This window comes from Geotrypetes seraphini, chromosome 4 (assembly GCF_902459505.1).
Source record: "Geotrypetes seraphini chromosome 4, aGeoSer1.1, whole genome shotgun sequence".
NCBI lineage: Eukaryota > Metazoa > Chordata > Amphibia > Gymnophiona > Dermophiidae > Geotrypetes > Geotrypetes seraphini.
Window position 1 is genome coordinate 241,698,098 of NC_047087.1, and position 18,416 is coordinate 241,716,513.

General features: G+C 41.6%; 1 protein-coding gene across 4 annotated transcripts in view; it reads left to right on the forward strand.

Annotated features, from left to right (window-relative positions):
• Window positions 1–18,416, forward strand: part of CTNNA3 (catenin alpha 3) — a 1,751,094-nt gene that overhangs the window by 1,357,193 nt on the left and 375,485 nt on the right. The gene's annotated exons all lie outside the window — the stretch shown is intronic.

The window sequence follows — 18,416 nt, forward strand, 5'->3', positions numbered from 1 at the left end:
GAACACCTAAAGTTAGGACACCTATGGACACCTAAGTCCACATGATTCTATAAATAGCACCTAACTTAAGATTGTCATGTGATAAGCACAGTTTTTCTCAATGCCTATGTTTTAGGCACCGTTTATAGAATCTGGATCCTAGTATCTTCTAAATAGGAGGCAGTAAGGACTGGATTTTAAGAATGGTACCATTAGGAAGGCACCAATAGGCGCTCTCTGGTGCCTAAGTTAATTGTTGGCTGTTAATGGTGTGGTATTTGACATCACCATTAAAAGCCAATCAAAAATAAATTAAAAGAAAGAAAGTAGGTGCCATGAGGTGCCTACAAAATACAGCGTGGGAATCTTGTCTATGCAAATGCTTAGTGGTGCTAAACCTCAAAAAAGGTGTGGTTATAATAATAATAACAGTTTATATACCGCAGTACCGTGAAATTCTATGCGGTTTACAATGATTAAAAGGTATTAAAGATCAAGTGGAATAAACAAAGTTCAGAGTTGAGGTCTAAGATTGTATAGGTCAGTTTATTGGCAGAGTTGACATTTGGTGCTGCTAAGCGTGATTTTACCTCAAAGGCAGGCACCAGAAATGTAGGCCTGTAAAACCGTGGCCTACATTTCCGGTGCCTTCCTTTTTGTAGTGATATGTGACTGGTGCCATTTTTTCAGGCGCCTACCGATTACGGTGCTGCTTTCAGAATGCGGGCCTAAGTGCTCCCACATTAACTATATGAAGGTGCCACACATTAATGACAATGTATGGCACATTTTTGAACACCCCCTCCCCCCCCACACACACACATATAAATGCTACATGAAATCTGGGTTTAGTATGCAATAAAATTCCATGTTAAAATGCATTAAGCCCAGATTTCACTGAAATTTGGCAAAAAGGGGTTCTAGATGCATAGGGTGCTGAACCAAGGCTATCCAGTTTTGAGATATTTGAGAGTGAAAATAAATACATTGTTGAGTTTTTCTAAGAAGCCTATTGGAGAAACCAGTTAGGTGCTTTTTATTAGAATTTCAGGAAGAAAATTTATCTGCAGGTGTATTGAATGCAAACTTGTTTGGAGAAATAAAATTTCAAGTAGTTATATTTTAACCTAATCTCTGTTTTAAAGGGAACAAAAGAAATTTGATTTGGGAAAGACATAATGGTTCCTTTTCTATTTTAAATGGGAGAAAAAACTGTAGCTAATACCAGCTTGTTATGGTTTATACTGCTGGAGCTGCTGAAAGGAATTCTTAGATTTTTTTAAATACTGATTCTTATTTAGATATGACATAAACTTAAAAGCTCTTAACCAATGTCTAAACAACAATTTGAACTAATTTTTTTGTGTCAAGCTGCCATATATGTAAACGAACCTTCGAAAATTCTTATAAAACATACATACCCCTATACAGTTTGGAAATGAAGAATACAATTATTATAAGATCGCAATAGCCTACTATTTCATGGAAAACAATTAAACCACTTAAGATGGAGGCAATAGATTTAATATTTTGTAAATAAAACATAAGAGTTTAAACTTATAGAAAACTAATGCAAAAAAAGTATAATCTCATCAAACTTTCTAGCTCCATAAATTAGTTGAGGAACTGTCTATGGGTGAAGAAATTTTCTAGCCAAAAATTTAAATTTCTGGACTCACAGACTGCCCGATTCTCAATCAGGTCCATGATATATAAAGACACACTGCAGACCTCACAGCATACCCTAAAGAAAACCACAGCATTATGGCTGAAATGTCGGTTCTTTCTACATAGACACAGCGAGACCCGGAAACTATCTGTGAATAATTTGCAACTACTACAGCCCATTTTGTGGAATGATTAAGAAGTTGCAGATCTATTAGAAAAATGCACATATATTTATGATAAATGTATTTATTTATTTATTTAAGTATTTACATACCACTTATAGCCTAAGGCCCTGATTCTCCAAAAGTGCATCCCGATTTTAGGCAGCTGTAGACGTCCTACAGCTGTCTAATCAGCCAATCAGGATGCACGTTTTTTTTAAAAAATGCTCCTCAGGCAGGCCGCCCGGGAGAGGCGTCTTTAGAGAATCGGGTTAAATTAGACGCGGCCGCTATACTTATGGCAGCAAGGGATCTCCCTGCTGCAATATGTATAGTGGCCGCGGTTGTTGCGGCCGCCTGTCCCATCACCGACAGGAGAATGCCTAACTCCTCCTGTCGGAACCCCGGACTCCCCTCCCCCCCATACTCATAATCGCCGACAGGAGGATGCCCAACTCCTCCTGCCGGAAAGCCCAACGACCCCCCCGCCCCAACTAATCTCCCTCCCCCAACTAACCTTTCAATGTTGGTCAGCTGGACGGGTCTTGCTGCCGTCCAGCTGACGGGTCTGCCTCGTGGAAATAAGACGGCACGCCCCTTCCCGGCCCATCCCCGCTAAATCTAAGGCCTGATTGGCCCAGGCTGTAGAAGCCTGGACCAATCAGACCTTAGGCATAGCGGGTCTGCCCATCCCCATTAATCCTAAGGCCTGATTGGCCCAGGTGCCTAGCCTGGGCCAATCAGGTCTTAGGATTAGTGGGGATGGGCCGGGAAGGGGCGTGCCGTCTCATTTCCACGAGGCAGACCTGTCGGCTGGACGGCAGCAAGACCCATCCAGCTGACCAACATTGAAAGGTTAGTTGGGGGAGGGAGATTATTTGGGGCGGGGGGTCGTTGGGATTTCCGGCAGGAGGAGTTGGGCATCCTACTGTCGGCGATTACGAGTTTGGGGGGGAGGGGGTTCCGGTGTTCTGACAGGAGGAGTTGGGCATCCTCCTGTCGGCGATTACGAGTTTGGGGGGGGAGGGGGTTCCGGGGTTCCGACAGGAGGAGTTGGGCATCCTCCTGTCGGCGATTACGAGTTTGGGGGGGAGGGGGGTCAGGGGTTCTGACAGGAGGAGTTGGGCATCCTCCTGTCGGCGATTACGAGTTTGGGGGCAGGGGGGTCCGGGGTTCGGGGTTCCGACAGGAGGAGTTAGGCATCCTCCTGTCAGTGATGGGACAGGCGGCCGCGGCCGCTATACTTTATTGCAGCAGGGAGATCCCTTGCCGCGATCAGTATGGCCGCGTCTACTTACAATGTAGACCAGCATTTTGCTGGCCTACATTTTAAGCGTCTCTTCCTCTACTAGGGAGACGGATAGGGCCGCCTAAGTTCGCCTAAGGCCTGTAGGCGAGCTTAGGTATCTTGCGGGTCTCCCTAGGCTCCCGGAGGCACCTTCAGGCCTGCCTGGGGAGCATTTTTTTTAAAAAAACGTGCATCCCGATTGGCTGATTAGACAGCTGTAGGACGTCTACAGCTGCCTAAAATCGGGACGCACTTTTGGAGAATCAGGGCCTAAGTGATTTACATTCAGGTACTCAAGCATTTTGCCCTATCTGTCCTGATGGGCTCACATTATCTAATGTACCTGGGGTAATGGGGGATTAAGTGGCTTGCCCAGGGTCACAAGGAGCAGGATAATAATAGTTCTACTGACATTTGTCATCTTTTTGTAAATGTGCATATTAAGCTTCCAAAATACATCCAAACACCAACTCCCTTCTTATCTATTCCTCCATTTAGCCTCTCATACCTGCCCCACTCGTGTGAAATCCATCATAGTAATGGTCTTCTCATGCTTACTTGAAGTCCATATATGATTGTACCACTGTTGTTTAGATAAGGGCTTGTCAGGTCAGTCTTGGGTGCCCTCTTGCCAGTCAGGTTTTTAGGATATCCACAATGAATATATATGAAACAGATTTGCATGCAATGGAGGCAGTATATGCAAATCAACCCCATGCATATTCATTTTGAATATCCCGAAGATCTAAGGGACTACTCCAGGACTGACTTGGGAAATTTTGGTTTAGATTTATAATATTCAAACCATGCATGTAGGTTATTCCATTGCTCTCATTTTACTGTTGTGTAGGTTATAACTATTGGTTGACATTGTAATTTTCATGGAATATTGTGTAGCTTGATCTATCTTAGAAATACCCTGTAATAATTCTTGTGTTTCTCATGCTTTTTTGAATGATTAGAAATTCATGAAGCGGTCTTATTTTCCCACTGTTGGGAATGTGGGACAGAGTCATATGTCAGTTCTGTTCATGGAGCTAGTACTGCATCTAACAATTTGTAATTAGTATCTAGGTAGTACTATTTAGCATTATTTAATGCTTAATAATGCTGCACTGGTCTGCTTTTGCAGTTGAGTTTGTAAATGGTCCCTGCTGGCTTCCTCTCATCTTTCATGTATTTATTGAAAGAAAAAAAAAAAAGTTCCAAGAAAACATTTGAACATAGATAGGAAAACTAGGTCATATTAAATCAAGACTTTATATGAAATGGAGAAAGTGAAAGCTCAGGCAATTAGAACTGAATTGGGGCTGTCTGCCAATCATATTTGATAAACCCAAGATTTTGTGATCAGACTGAGAGGAATCCAGGCTGTTTGTGATTCTGCTCAAATCTTCATACTTGCAAGGTTAAGATCTTTTTCTTTTTCTTTTTGACCTAGCTTATCTCTGAATGTATTTGATTTGCACAGTCTTTGAGTACTTTCAATCTGTGCATATTCACATAATCATGAACCAATCCAAGTAACAATTAACAGGCCAATAAATAAATTAGTCAGGGTCAGTCAATTAGTCAATAAAAGTATACTTCAATTATACAAGTAATTTGGAGTTAATTATTAATGATTATGAACCCAGAATAGAATGGACTTAAAAGAGGTTCACCCAATTCTGTTTATATCCATTAATCAAGTTGAACAGTGTATGCTCAAATAATGGTATAAAGGCATATTTTGCAAGGGAAATGATGGGTAGCAATTAGTCTCAGGAGTGAATGGGAGTTATAATTGGTAGGGAACTAAGCTGAGTACATGGGAACATTATTGAGAATCAGAAGAGCTGAGTGATTTTTGAAGGTGGGTAATAACATGCCTAGGGCTCATTACGTGTGGAGGAGTAATGAATGGAAGAGGTCGGAGTGAGTGAATGGTGGATTATGAAGAGGTGCTGTGAGAGGTCTACCAGAGACAGAGAGATCTTCATTGGTACGAATTTGCAGGGAAGTTGCTTGTAAACTTAAGGAAAGGTAGCCCAAAGTTCATAGGCTAGCTTTTAAAGGACCTATTTTAAAATTGCTATAGTATGAGTATCAGTATAAAGCACAGCTACAGCTAATAGGCATAGGATGCCTCAGTTTAGACGTGCAGAACAGTCTTGCGCTCAAGTGCTACCACCCCTATCTTCACCTCAGAGAAGGACTTCTTGTCATGTGGAGGGAGGAAGGTGGCAGCACTTCATTATGGGCCTCTACTTGAAGGCTTCATATTGAACACAGTTCTTTCAAAGTGTCTGGGAAGAGGTACAACAGCGTTGACAGCATGCTGTACATGAGACTTGGATAAGGACAGGCAGATTAGAAGGTGTTCTTCTGTCACCCTCTAAATTTTGCAACATTTGGATCTACTGCTCTGCACTATCTAAATTTTCAAAGATAAATTCTATGTGATGGCTTCCTTCGAAAATGTAAAATCTGAGGCACAACAGATATTTTATCTAGAGCAGAACTTGGGGACGGTTTTGTTCTGTGTTTTTCTGCATAGCTCTCAGTGACAAATTAAATAGGTTTGATAAAATATGGAAGGCAAAACTGCATATTATACCTAGTTTAATGAACAAGTTCCTCAATACAAATTAACTTGCATTTGATGTGTGAAGGATAATGCTATGGACATTTTCTCTGCTCTTTAAGCATAACTTTGAAAAATGTTCTATCTATAGTCAGTTGTTTGCGATTTTTTTAATTTTTTTTCTTTTTGGCTTCAAGTAAAAAGTATGTTTAGGATTAGATAGTCTAATCAATCTTTCTTCTGATTTTCCTCATAAAATATTCATTTCTTAACATTAATGACATATTTTTGTTAAATAGAAGTCTAGGAATTCCAGCTTTGGCATAAAACCACATATTATTTCCAGATCCCTTATTATTCATGTGGCATATTTACCAAACAATGTTTGTTCTGCCCTCAGAGTTGAGTGTGCATGTTTACATTTTTTGTATTTAGACTGCATTTTACAATTCACACTGGCATCAAGTTCCTGGTAGGACTTGTAATCTCTGTTTTCATAGGTCACTTCTTGCATGTGACCCATTTCCTCAACACTGAGGACTGTCAGATTCATGCTTCATCCCTCCAAACATATAGGGGCTCATAATAAAAAAATAAATACATCTAAAAACCCGCTTAAATTGGTACTTGGATGATCTAAAAGATAAGTCGTCCAAGTGCCAATAACCAAAATGGGTTTTAGATGTACCTAAAAACGGCTTAAGCCTTGACAGTGCTGCTATACAACGAGAACTAAAAGGGGTGTTTTAGGAGGAGTAGTGAAGGCGGGATTTGGGCAGGACGTGGGCTGATCTAAATTTATTCATACTGCAAGTATAACCGAAACTTTAACGAGGCTGCCTGGATGGAAGTTGTACATTGTGACTTACGCCAGGAAAAAACAGGTCTAAGTGGGGAAAAGGTATCAAAAGTGACCAGATAAGCACTGCAGACACAAAGTACAGACTCCCGCACACTGCCCCAATGATCACTGCACCCCCCCCCAACACACACACACACACAAACACCATAAAAATTATAATAAAAACATACACATCTGCCTCCAGAACATCAGCATCTGGCAGCCTGGCATAGGAAAACCTAGTAGAGTTGCACAGAGGTGGCTTAAGTGGTCTTGGGGGGATGTTAGTGAACTCTAATCACTGCATTCATGGTGAAACATGTGCACCCCTCAAAACACTTTTGTACTACCATATAAGTGGCACCTGCAGCCATAAGGGCTATTGGGGTGCTAGACAGGTGGGTCTAGTAGGTTCTGCGGGTGTTTTGGGGGCTCACCATGACCTATAAGGGAGTTGTGGTGAGATGTTTATGTGGCACCCTTTATGTGAAGTTCACAGCAGTGCCCTGTAAGGTACCTCACTACTTTGGTGCAATGTTTGGGTATCCAGTCTATCACTTTGCTGACCCCACCCACGTCTAAAAGGTCTTGTTCTGGGCATTTTTGACTTGGACATATTTTTGGCGAGAATGGGGTATAACGATAGATGACTTAGTGGTCTGGATGATCAAATGGCTGGCCGTCCAACTAGACGATTTTCGGAGGGGAGGGGGTGGGAATGTTTTGGATGTAATTTTCAGGAATGGACATTTTCCTTAGCCAACTTTGGGCGACTAGCAACTTAGGCCAAAAACAGACTTAGATGTTTCTTTTGATTATGCCCCTCATAGTCTCATCCTACTGGTCATTTCCTCAGCTCCCCTAGTCTTATAGATATTCTGTGCACCCCTCCCTGCAGAGCAAAATCCTCCATCTTGGGCTCAAATCCAAGCTCTCCTTAACTATCTGCCCCTCTCTTTCCTTTGGAAAAAAAATATTTTTCACCAAGAGGCCAACATCCTGTTCAAAGGCATTTAACATTCTACCTGCATTATTCAGTCAGACATCCCCCTTTCCATTAAAGTTTAATTTCCATCCCAGGAATAATCCAGAATCCTTGTCTCCAGTCACTCAGCATCCACTCCTTCAGTCTGGCAGGCTGTCATTCAGTTGATAAGCATCCAGCTTTTAAGGAGTATGGTGGAAAAGTGAAGAAAGTAATCAAACAAGGAAAGTCCAATCCAATTCTAAATGTCTTTAATAAATAAATACTGTGTCCATCTACAAGAGTCCATGGCACAGAAATAAAAAGACTCAACCTAGCCATGTGTTTGAGCAACAATGCCTGTGTCAGGAATCACAAAATTCTGTAAATGAAAAATGCATAGATAATAATGTATTTAAAAACACATAAATGATAAATACCTGAATATCAAAGCAACCCATCCCCCAAGAATTGCTAACCCAGAAGGAATAAAACCATAATCCGCCCCTTTTACCAAGCCACCATAGAGGTTTCTACTGTGACCCAAAGCACTAAATGCTCCTATGCTGTCCTGGTGCTCATATTTTTCTGAAATGAAAATGCAGATTCATAGATGAGTGTTGCCAGCGGACTTCAGAACAATTATATAAGAAAGGAGAGAAGACAGAACTTTGTGACTCTCCGCAATGCAGAGGATGGTTGGCTAATTCAAAGGATGAGGTGACAACTGTAAAAGATCAATCTTGAAAAAATGATTGAAACTACTTCAACACTATAACTGTCAAGCCTAAATCTGAAAGTTGGGATAAGAGTGAGTGGTCAACTAGGTCAAATGCCGCTGACAGGTCTACAGAGATTGGGTTATCTGATGGTTATCCAAGTTGACATGGACCTCACTAAAAACTGATGTTAGAATTGTTTCTGTTCTGCAATGGGGCCTAAATCCTGATTGACAAGGTTGAAGGGCTGAAGTCTGTTCTATAAAGTGGCTTAATTGGAGAAACACAACTTTTCACTGATTTTGGAAAGGAAACATAAGCTTGAAACTAGGCAGTAGTGGGTCATGACAAATGGATCAAGTATTGGCTTTTTTAAAGATGGGACGAAAGATTGTTTGTTTCCATCAAGATGGACAAAGACTGGATGTTAAACTCTGATTAACCATAGAGAGAACAAAAGGAAGGACACCTAATTCTGATATTTTGATCCAAGAAGAAGGAAATATGTGGTGGATTTCAATGATGACAAAAATTTACCAAAGGAAGTCAGTGTTTGTGTTTAGAAAGAAGACCAGGTTGATTTCCCTAGCAGCAGATTAACTTGTACCTATGAAGGAAGGGGATTTAGAGGAAATAGGGGAAGCAAGGGGATAGAAAGATATAGGATATAGAGTTTGAGCAGTGGAATTCTGACCAGTGAAAATCCATAACTATTCAATTTTGGAGGCAAAATAATTTTCCAGGCTATCACCAGAAGAGTTTAAGGTAGAATTAATAGCAGGATAGCCTGTTAGTGATTGGAAGATAGAATAGATCTTAAAGGATTAAGAGATTTAGGAAGACATCTAGAGTAGAATTGCTTTATGAATAATCTTAGCTGATAGTTGTAGTAGGGTTGGTAGTCCCTACAAAGCTGTAAGGCTGAAGGGGAGCAATTTTTCTTCCATAGGCACTCGGCTTGACAAACCTGATTCTTGAGTAGTCTTAACCCACTATGAAACCAAGGTTGCTTATATGATTTGCAGATTTGGAAGTATCTAAATGGAACACTAGAGGCCAAAGTTTTTGTGATCACATTGTCTCAGCATTGAATCTAAACAAGAGGCCTAGCAGTGAAGTCTTGCAATAATAATGTTAAGAGTGATGGAAAATTATGAGGATCCACTATGTAGGTTCGTTTCATAACAAGACCTGAAAAATTACTTATAATCAAAATGGCTGGTCATCTCAAAGAAAAATGAATAATAAAGTGTTCAGACCAAGATATGGGGGCTACTAAGAGATTAGAATGGGCATCAGGAATGGGTCATTACAAGATCAAGTGCATGTCCAGCTTGATGGGTGGGGGGATGTAACCCACTGAGTAATTTCCAACTCTGAAAGAAAGAAGAGAAAAGATGACGCTTTCAAATGTGTAGGGGTGTCAACATGGTTACTAAAGTCTCCTAAATAAATGTAAATAGACTGAATTCTTATTACTCAAAATTCAGCCCACAGTGGTCAGCTTTATTTTAATGCTGACTGCCAAAGGCAGAATTAGCACCTGATATTCGATGCCAGATCATGTCAGGCACCAGCATTGAATATCTGGGGCTAAATTCTGAGCCAGCTGCTGGACCTAAAGCGCCTACAGAGACGTGATTCACATCAAAGGTAGGCATGGGAAATATAGGCCTGGAAAATCCTGGCTTACATTTCTACCGACTACCTTTGCCGGAGGTATGATTCTTTACCCGGCACTATCGCATGATTGACATGCAATTGGCGGCCTCTTTTAAGGCAGCTGCTGACAACAGCGCTGGGTACAGATTCTGGTCCTTTATGACTAGTTGAAGAAATCAAAGCCATCTTTCTCAGGTCAGGACAATATGACCAAAAAATGAAAATATTAAAAATATACATGTGAACCATAAAAGCATTCTGATAGGCGTCTCAAAGGGAAATACAGAGGTGGAATGAGGGAGAACATGTTACTCCACACTTGAAAAAAGCCCATTGCTTACCTATCACCCTTAGAGTTGCATTCAAAGTTCACCCCTTTTTTTTCACAGGCTTTTGATCCCATATGAATCTTTGTGCTCACTTCATTCCTCACAACATCTTCTAACAGTCCCTTCTGTTCAACAATTATTTTAAGATACAACACGCAAGACTATCCAGTAGTTGCTCCCACATTATGGAATGCCCTCCCTTTAGTCCTGAGACAGGAAACTAACTCCAATAACTTCAAATCCAGCCTCAAAACCTTTTTCTTTAAAGATTCCTACGAGGATTAAATGCATATGAGATTCAGACAAAGGCCACGTATCAGACATTTCCCTTTTCCCTTTCGATCTTGCCATTCCCCCTTCTTTTTCTTTTTATATAATGTATCCCACCCATTTCCCTTTTGTAGCATGTCTCATCAGTAATATCTTGTAGTTTGTGTTTTCCTTTCCCTGTTTTTACTTATATTTTAAAATTTTGTACAATGTAAACCGCTTTGGTAATTAAAATGGTATATCAAGACTAAATAGACTTGAAACTAGAATATGGGGAGAGATGAATGGGTGATCAGAGAGTGACAAAGCATCATTTTATGGCTTATAATGTGATCAGATACTTTCAAAGAGTTTCCTATCATTTTGTGTTTGAGTTTCCTATCATTTCAACTTCAAGTACATTATGTTCTTGGCTTTTAGCAGTATTATGTCAACCAAATCATTTAACAGGTAGGGTAGTAGTATGATAACCAGGGAAGCCAGGGGTCGAATCCTGTTCCTCCCACTGATGCTCCTTGTAATTTTGGGCAAGCAATATTATCATTTCCTCAGGTACAGCTAACATTAAGTCCCCTTGGGAAAATAATACATGTACCTGATTATATAGCTTTCCTTGAGTTTAGATATAGAAAAGGTATGTAGTTAAATTTAACATTCAAATACCTTTCACTGGGTGTCCAGGGACAGCTGAACAGATAGCACTGGGTTTTTATCCTCACTAAAAAGCACGCAGTGGGACTGTGCTAGTGTATCATAGCTCATATCTGGGTCCAGTCTCCTACACTTTCTTCCAGAATCCTTCATCCTATTATCTTGTATAAACATTTTTGCACTTAGCATGCAAAATTTTGCACGCAGGTTATAGAATACAGACGGTTACTTATTTACCTAATTGACTGTGAATTGACACTAATCACCAATAATCAGCACTAATTGGCCCTAATTTGAAGTTACAAGTATAATTGCACCTAGGCACTGTTCTATAATATTAGCATCTAAGCTTTATAGCATATAGCAGCACTAGAGGTATGGATATGAGCAGGGGAATAGGTGGTACAGCGGCACACCAGGCAGTTAAGCATTGAGGGGTAGATTCAAGAAAGTGTACCCAAAAAATTAGCTGTGAAAGCAAGGGCACTAAGCACCAATTCCAAGCCAACAATTACATGTAAATTTTCCATGCTAAAATAGAAAGTAAGTCATTGTAGGTTTGCCTAACTTGAGATGCTATTACTTACACTGGCGTAAATGGGCATGCATAAAGTTGGCAGTGGTGTGCATAACTTAAGTGTGCAACTGCAAGACATGCCCTAACAAACCCATGTGCACATCCTCTTTGTAGTTGCACACTATAGCATTTATAGTTTAGAGAATAGCACCTAAGTGCAGTTATGCACATAACTACAAATTAATGAGAACTAGTACACCGTATATATTAAATATAAACCAAGATTTCTGGGCCAAAAAAGTAGCTCCAAAATTTGGGTCTCAGTTTATATTCAGGTCCTCAAGTCTGTGTGCTCCCCCGCCTCCACCCAGACCCGTTGCGGGCTTCCAGCGGGCTTGCCTTAAGCCCTGGTTGTCCAGCAGTGAACCGAGACAGGAACAATCCTTTCTGCATCCTGTTCCAGCCAGCTAATCACTCCGCCTCACTCCCACCTCCCAACCCGTTGCAGGCCTCTTGTGAGCCTGCCTAAAGCCCTAGTGGTCCAGCAGTGAGCCAGGACAGGAGTGATCCTTTCCATGTCCTGTCCCATCCAACTGTTAACCAGACCCCTCTCCAACATACCTTTTGAACGCTGGTGGTCTAGTAGTGAATCAGGGAGGGAGCATTTTTCTTTGCTCCTACGCCATGCAGAGCTATGATTAGAAATAGCTGTGCAATTTCTCAGGGTATTTTCATGAGACGGTGAGAATTTGCAAGACTGCTCAGGGAGCTTACACAGCCATTTCTGACCATGGTTCCGCATAAGGCTGGAACAAGGAAAAATTGTTCCTACCCCACTTCACTGCTAGACCACCAGGATTCAAAAGGTATGCTGGAGTCCGGGAGGCAGAGTAGTTAACAGTTAGGCAAGACCGTACGCAGGAAGGATTGCTTCTGTTTTGGCTCACCGCTGGACCACCAGAGCTTAAGGCAGGCTCACGAGAGATTGCAACAGGTCCAGGAGGCGGTAGGGAGGTGGGGTGGTTAACAGCTCGCTGGGACAGGACACGGGAAGCATCACTCCTGTCCCGGCTCAACGATGGACAACCAGAGCTTAAAGGAAGCCTGCAGTGGGCATTGGAGACTGGGTACAGAGCTGGGCAGGAAGGGAAGGAGGGCTGGATGCAAGGTAGGGCAATTGCTTATAACACACACACACACATACATTTATATTAGAATGAACCTTTCTCTTCCCTTTTTTTTTTTGGAGGGGGAGGAAAGGTTACCTCAGTTTAAAATTGAATCAGTTTATATTCAAGTATATATGGTAAATACACAGTAACTTAGTCCATGACAGCAGAAAAACACCCAAAAAGCCTACCAAAAAGGTGACAACTCTGTGCCACCAAGCCACCCATTCCAAATGCTAGTTGTGAAGTCACTACCATGCCAACAATATGGGCAGCCAAACATAATGGGATTGATACATAGTTATAACTAAGACTCCAAGTATTGCTGACCAATATTCAACTTACCAGCCAAGATGTCTTCCCATCCCCCCTAACCTGCAATGATCTGTCACACTGGAGGTATTGAAATATCACCTGTCTCTTGCTATCTGCAGAACACAGCCTATAGAAATCTGTCTAGCATCAGCCTTGGTTCTCCGGTGCTGGATTTGGCTAATCTTCCTTCAAATCCTTGCCATTTGCAGGGCACAGACCATAGAAGATTGCCTGGCATTGGCCTCAGTTCCCACTGCCTTCGCCCAAGGTCTGATTTTGACTTTGCCATTTCTCTCCAAAGGGTGTTCCAGGCATCCATCACCCTTTCTGCGGAAAAAGTATTTCCTGATATTGCTCCTAAGTCTACCTCTCTGCAACTTTCATTCATGTCCTCTAGTCCTCTGGAAGAGGATTGTTTGAACATTAATACTTTTTAAGTATTTAAATGCCTATATCATGTCACCCCTCTCTCTCCTTTTCCAGCGTATACATATTCAAGTCATCCAGTCTCTTCTAATATGTCTTATGGCACAAACTATTTATGTTGCCTTCCTCTGAACTACCACTTTTTTCCACTCAAGGGATATTATTAGTATTTAAGGCCACTTGCGAGTAGCACCTTATTTAACTATTAGATTATACACGCAAATGGCATTCTATAAATTGCATGCCAAAATTTATGCACTAGTCAGAAATTGGGGCATGTAACTTTATAAAAATGGTAAGATTTTAGAATACTTAACTTCAGCCTTTTACAAAATTGTAGCACGGTTTTTAGCACCGGCCATGTCAGTAATAGCTCTGACACTCATAGGAATTCCAATGAGCATCGGAGCTGTTACCACTGTGGCTGGTGCTAAAAACCAGCGCATTTAAGATTGATAAATTTAAAACAAACTTAAAAACCTTCATGTTTAGGGACGCTCACAACTTATGAATTTCCTCTGAGGGATAGGAAATCACATACCTCCCTCAACCAAACATCTCCTAATGGAAGAGCATAGTTCCCCTAACCTACCATGCTACCCTTCTCCTTTCTTTCCTATAAATAATTGCAGTTCCACTCCTCTTTCCTTGTGTCTCGATTTGTCATGTATCCAATGTATGTCATTGATTTTATAATTAAATGTATTGTGCACCGCTTTGACAGTTTTAAGGCTGTATATCAAATTTTAATAAACTTGGAAACTTTTTTTGGGGGGGTTAATTTAGGCACATGAGTGCTGGCACCTAAAGTTATGCAAATAACTACAGACTTATGCTAGTATTCTATAAGCACAATTAAGTGCTTAATTGCCATTATAGAATTTGTACTTAGTAGACCCACTTTAAGCACCTACCTTTAGGTGATATGTACAGAATTACCCCTATATGTCAATGCATGGCAAAGTTTGTAGATGGTATCACCATACTTTGTGAAATTTATAAATTAAAATCTTCTATCTTTGTCTTTCAATTTTAGCTATGGTCTAAATTAACTTATTTTAAGGATTATTCATGTAACCTTTTCATACTAAATTGCATGTACCTATGCATGTACCTAAATTGCATGTACCTATGCATTCTAAATAAATTACTGCATAGATCACAATCCTGCCTCCATTCCTCCTATAATACACTCCTGGAATCTCTTTGTGCAGTTCACATAAAAGTATGCACAATCTTTTAGCCTATATACTTTTTATATGCTTATACCATTGCATAGTTTCATTTTTTTGTAAAGCCTTTTTTGTGTGCAAATCATGATTTTATGTATAAAATCATTCAGGAAATTGACCCCATAATGTGCTATTTGCTGATAATAACACACATAACACCTGGTAGTTGAAAAGAGGTGAACATGTTTCTTTTATTTAATGTGCATGCGGAAAATGTGTTGTGCCTAGTAGCAGAAAATTTATACTTGAGCTATAACATGGGATGTGTGCCATGCTATTACCATCTGTGCTCTATTTTGTCTATAAAAATATTGCTTTTCTCCTAGATTCTCAACTTCCCTCCCAGAAAAGAGTGAAGAACAACTGGGCTTGAGAATAAAGTAAGATAATCAAGTGACAGAGATGGAGATTTGAAATATATAGATATAATGGCACCAGCTAATATTCAAGCTTCATAACAGCTGGTGGAGCATGATTTCTACCATCACCTTCCCCCAGTAGCTCAGTATGGTGCAGGGAGAAAAAAAGGACACTTGTCAGAATGGCTTTGAAAAACCCCACAGTTCCTTTATTCTTACAGGAATATCACAATCCTGTGCGAAGTGGTGCTCGGACCATGAAACATGGAATTACTAGTCCCAAATCTTCATGCACTTGGCAAACACAAAAGTACAGAGATCAAGCCTCCAGCTTTTCCCCAAAACAAAACCTCTTTCCCCAAGTTTCTTTACATAGTCCTGGCCACAGCTTGGAGGAAAGGCAAAAAAACCCAACAAAAACCCAACAACATTCAAACCCAAAACACAGTTTCTTCTGCTTAGTTTTACATAGTCCTCCCAGAGTTCTTTCCTTTAGGAATGTGGGCTATTTGCCCTAGCCTGACTGCTTCTCCACATTGGCTTTTGCCTCTTATCTTCTTTTGCTTTCTTTATCTTCATAGTCTCATCATTCAGCTTTTTTAAGAACCTACAATACAGGCTGCACAGTGTCACGGAGGGGAAAAGGTGAGAAAGAAAAGATCCTGATAACTTCCTACCCTCCCCAAACTAAATTGCCTCAGTTTGTTCTACCCTTTTGTTTCTTCCTTCTTGAGGTTCCTGGGTATGTTGCAACAAACAAACTTTTCATCATGAGAGAAAAAGAAACACAGCTGTTTCCCCATATTGCGGCTTCAGGCTTTAACTTCATTTCCCCTTTTAAACTTGTATCCCCAGAGAATGTCTATGGATTTTTTGCCACCCTCACTGGCTGGCAATATCTTCCCATTCTATCCTTGAGAAGGCATGGGCAGTCTCTTCCAAAGCTGGCTCTGTAGAAGTCTCTTCAGCTTCAGGCATGTCCATGTCTGTGGGCTCTGAGGATCTGGTGTTGCTCTCCCAGTCCTCCCCTGGAAACCTCTCCTCAAGCTTTTAGGTTCCTCTCTCATTATGTGACTCCTGCTATGCTGAAAAACTCTTTCTTCAAGGTTGAGAGTGTTGAGGGTGTGCCCTCCACCTGCTTGGTTCTTTTGGCCACAGTGTGCTCCCACTTCCTTTTCCCTGGTGAACCTTTGGTTCCCTGGTATTACTCTCCCCCTCCTCCCTTCTACAACTTGTGGTAGCATTCAGATTCTTTCAGCCAGGAATACAGGTCCTAGGCTGGGCTTTAGTTAGGGCAGTTTGGGTCTCAGGCTTCCTTGCACTGCTCTACCTGTGACCAGTGGCATAGTGAGGGTGAGAAGCAACTGGGGCTTTGGCACCCCTCGCCTGCCCTTGTCTCCACCCCGGCTCCTTCCCCAACCCCACCTGCCGTGCACACCCCCCCCCTTCCCTTCCCTTGTACCTCCAGTTGAAGTTGTTGTTCACGGTGGTCAACAATGTGCTCCTTGCAACCCTGTCAACTCTCCCTCTGAAGTGATCTTCTTATGAACGGCACCCGGAAGTGCAGTCAGCAGGAGAGCTGACAGGGTTGTGAAGAGCACGTTGTTGACCACCGCAGACAGCATTCTTGATCAAATCTTGATTTGGTTGATGCATATAATATTGATCTGATGCCATTTCAGTAGTTTATCAGTATGTAAACATGGCCCCCACACTCCCCCAGTGCTCACTGACCCCTCCCACCCCACCCCAAAGATGTGAATGAAACAGTACATACCAGCCTCTATGAGAGTGTCAGATGTTATGGCCAGTCCTAGTTGAGTAGCAAGCAGGTTCCTCTGGTAGCCTAGTGGGTGGTGAAGTCAACCATAAAGATGGGGACTCGGCCCTACATCCCATTCTAACCACTACAATTATGGTGGAATTTGTGAATCTTCTAAAATCCAACCAAATCCTACATGTAGGTGACATCTGCAGGCATAAGTGCTATTGATATGGTGTATAACTTGCATGACTCCAGATATTCAGTAGCATGCCTTCAGGTAGCCTGGACAACTCGAATTCTGACTTGTCTGTATAACTTACTTTGTACTTGCATGCCACCAACTATCTCTAAGCTATACTAAGTTCATGAATGTCTGGATATTCCATTACCTAGTTAATCTCCAATAAGTACTGGTCATTTCCAACCATTACTGGCAGGGCCAGTCAATTACCAGCTCCACCAATCTTCTTCCAGCCTTGACCCAACGCGTGGCCATCTTTCTCGCCAGCTCAGTGAGGGGTAGGGCATTCAATTCTGTCCCCCTATCCTCAGATAATACAGCAGGCTCTTCTTCCCATCCATCACCAGGCTTGCTAGCCTCATCCTCTTTTAATCACAGGACCAACATGTCTGTCTCCACAGGAAAGTTTTTAGCCCTCCTCCTTCTCTACCTAGTTGGCACAAGAAATTGGATCTCTAGAACCTTAGTGTTTGAACCTATTCCTACCTACTTCACTTGGGACAGAATCACTAGTCCCACAAAATCACTTTGCACCTCTCGTTTCCTCCACGACTACATGGAATCAGGACCCTTCCCTCTCCGTGGTTAATACCACCTGACACCCCTTTAGACCACCGCACCAAAGAAAAAGACTCCTAAAAAATCTACAACGTACTGAGCCCTCAACTCCCGCGGAACATTACAATTTTTCTGGTGCATACCTGAACATTCGCTCGGTTAGGAACAAAGCTCAACTGATCAAAGACTGGCTAACAGAAACCCACCTAGACTTCCTACTCTTAACCAAAACATGGCTAATTTCCGACCAGGACACCATCATAGGTGTCTTACTCCCTCCAAACTACAAAATTATTCCCTATCAAGGAACTCAAAGAGAGGTTTAGCTATAATCCTCCGTGACCACTTCCAATTCCAAACTCTCGACTCTAAACTAACCAATGACCTGGAAATCCTTACTTGCAAACTAACCAAAGAAGACTGTAAGGATAATCTGATTGTTACAGTATTTTACACCCTCCCCCAAACAAATGAAACCTAGAAAAAGAAGATCTCTACAAATTCCTCCTCACAAACTCAGCAGCTGGTGCCTACAATCTTCTTGCCGGCGATGTCAATCTACACCTCGAGCAGGAAGAGAATTCCAACGTTGCAGATCTACTTTCCTTCCTCACATCTCTAGGTTTCTCCAACCCCCCCACACCCCGACAAAAACCCACAGGAAAGGCCACCACTTAGTCTTAATCACATTTCTTTCCAATGCCCTAGCTTCCCCCAGCATAAGTCTTTATGGTGA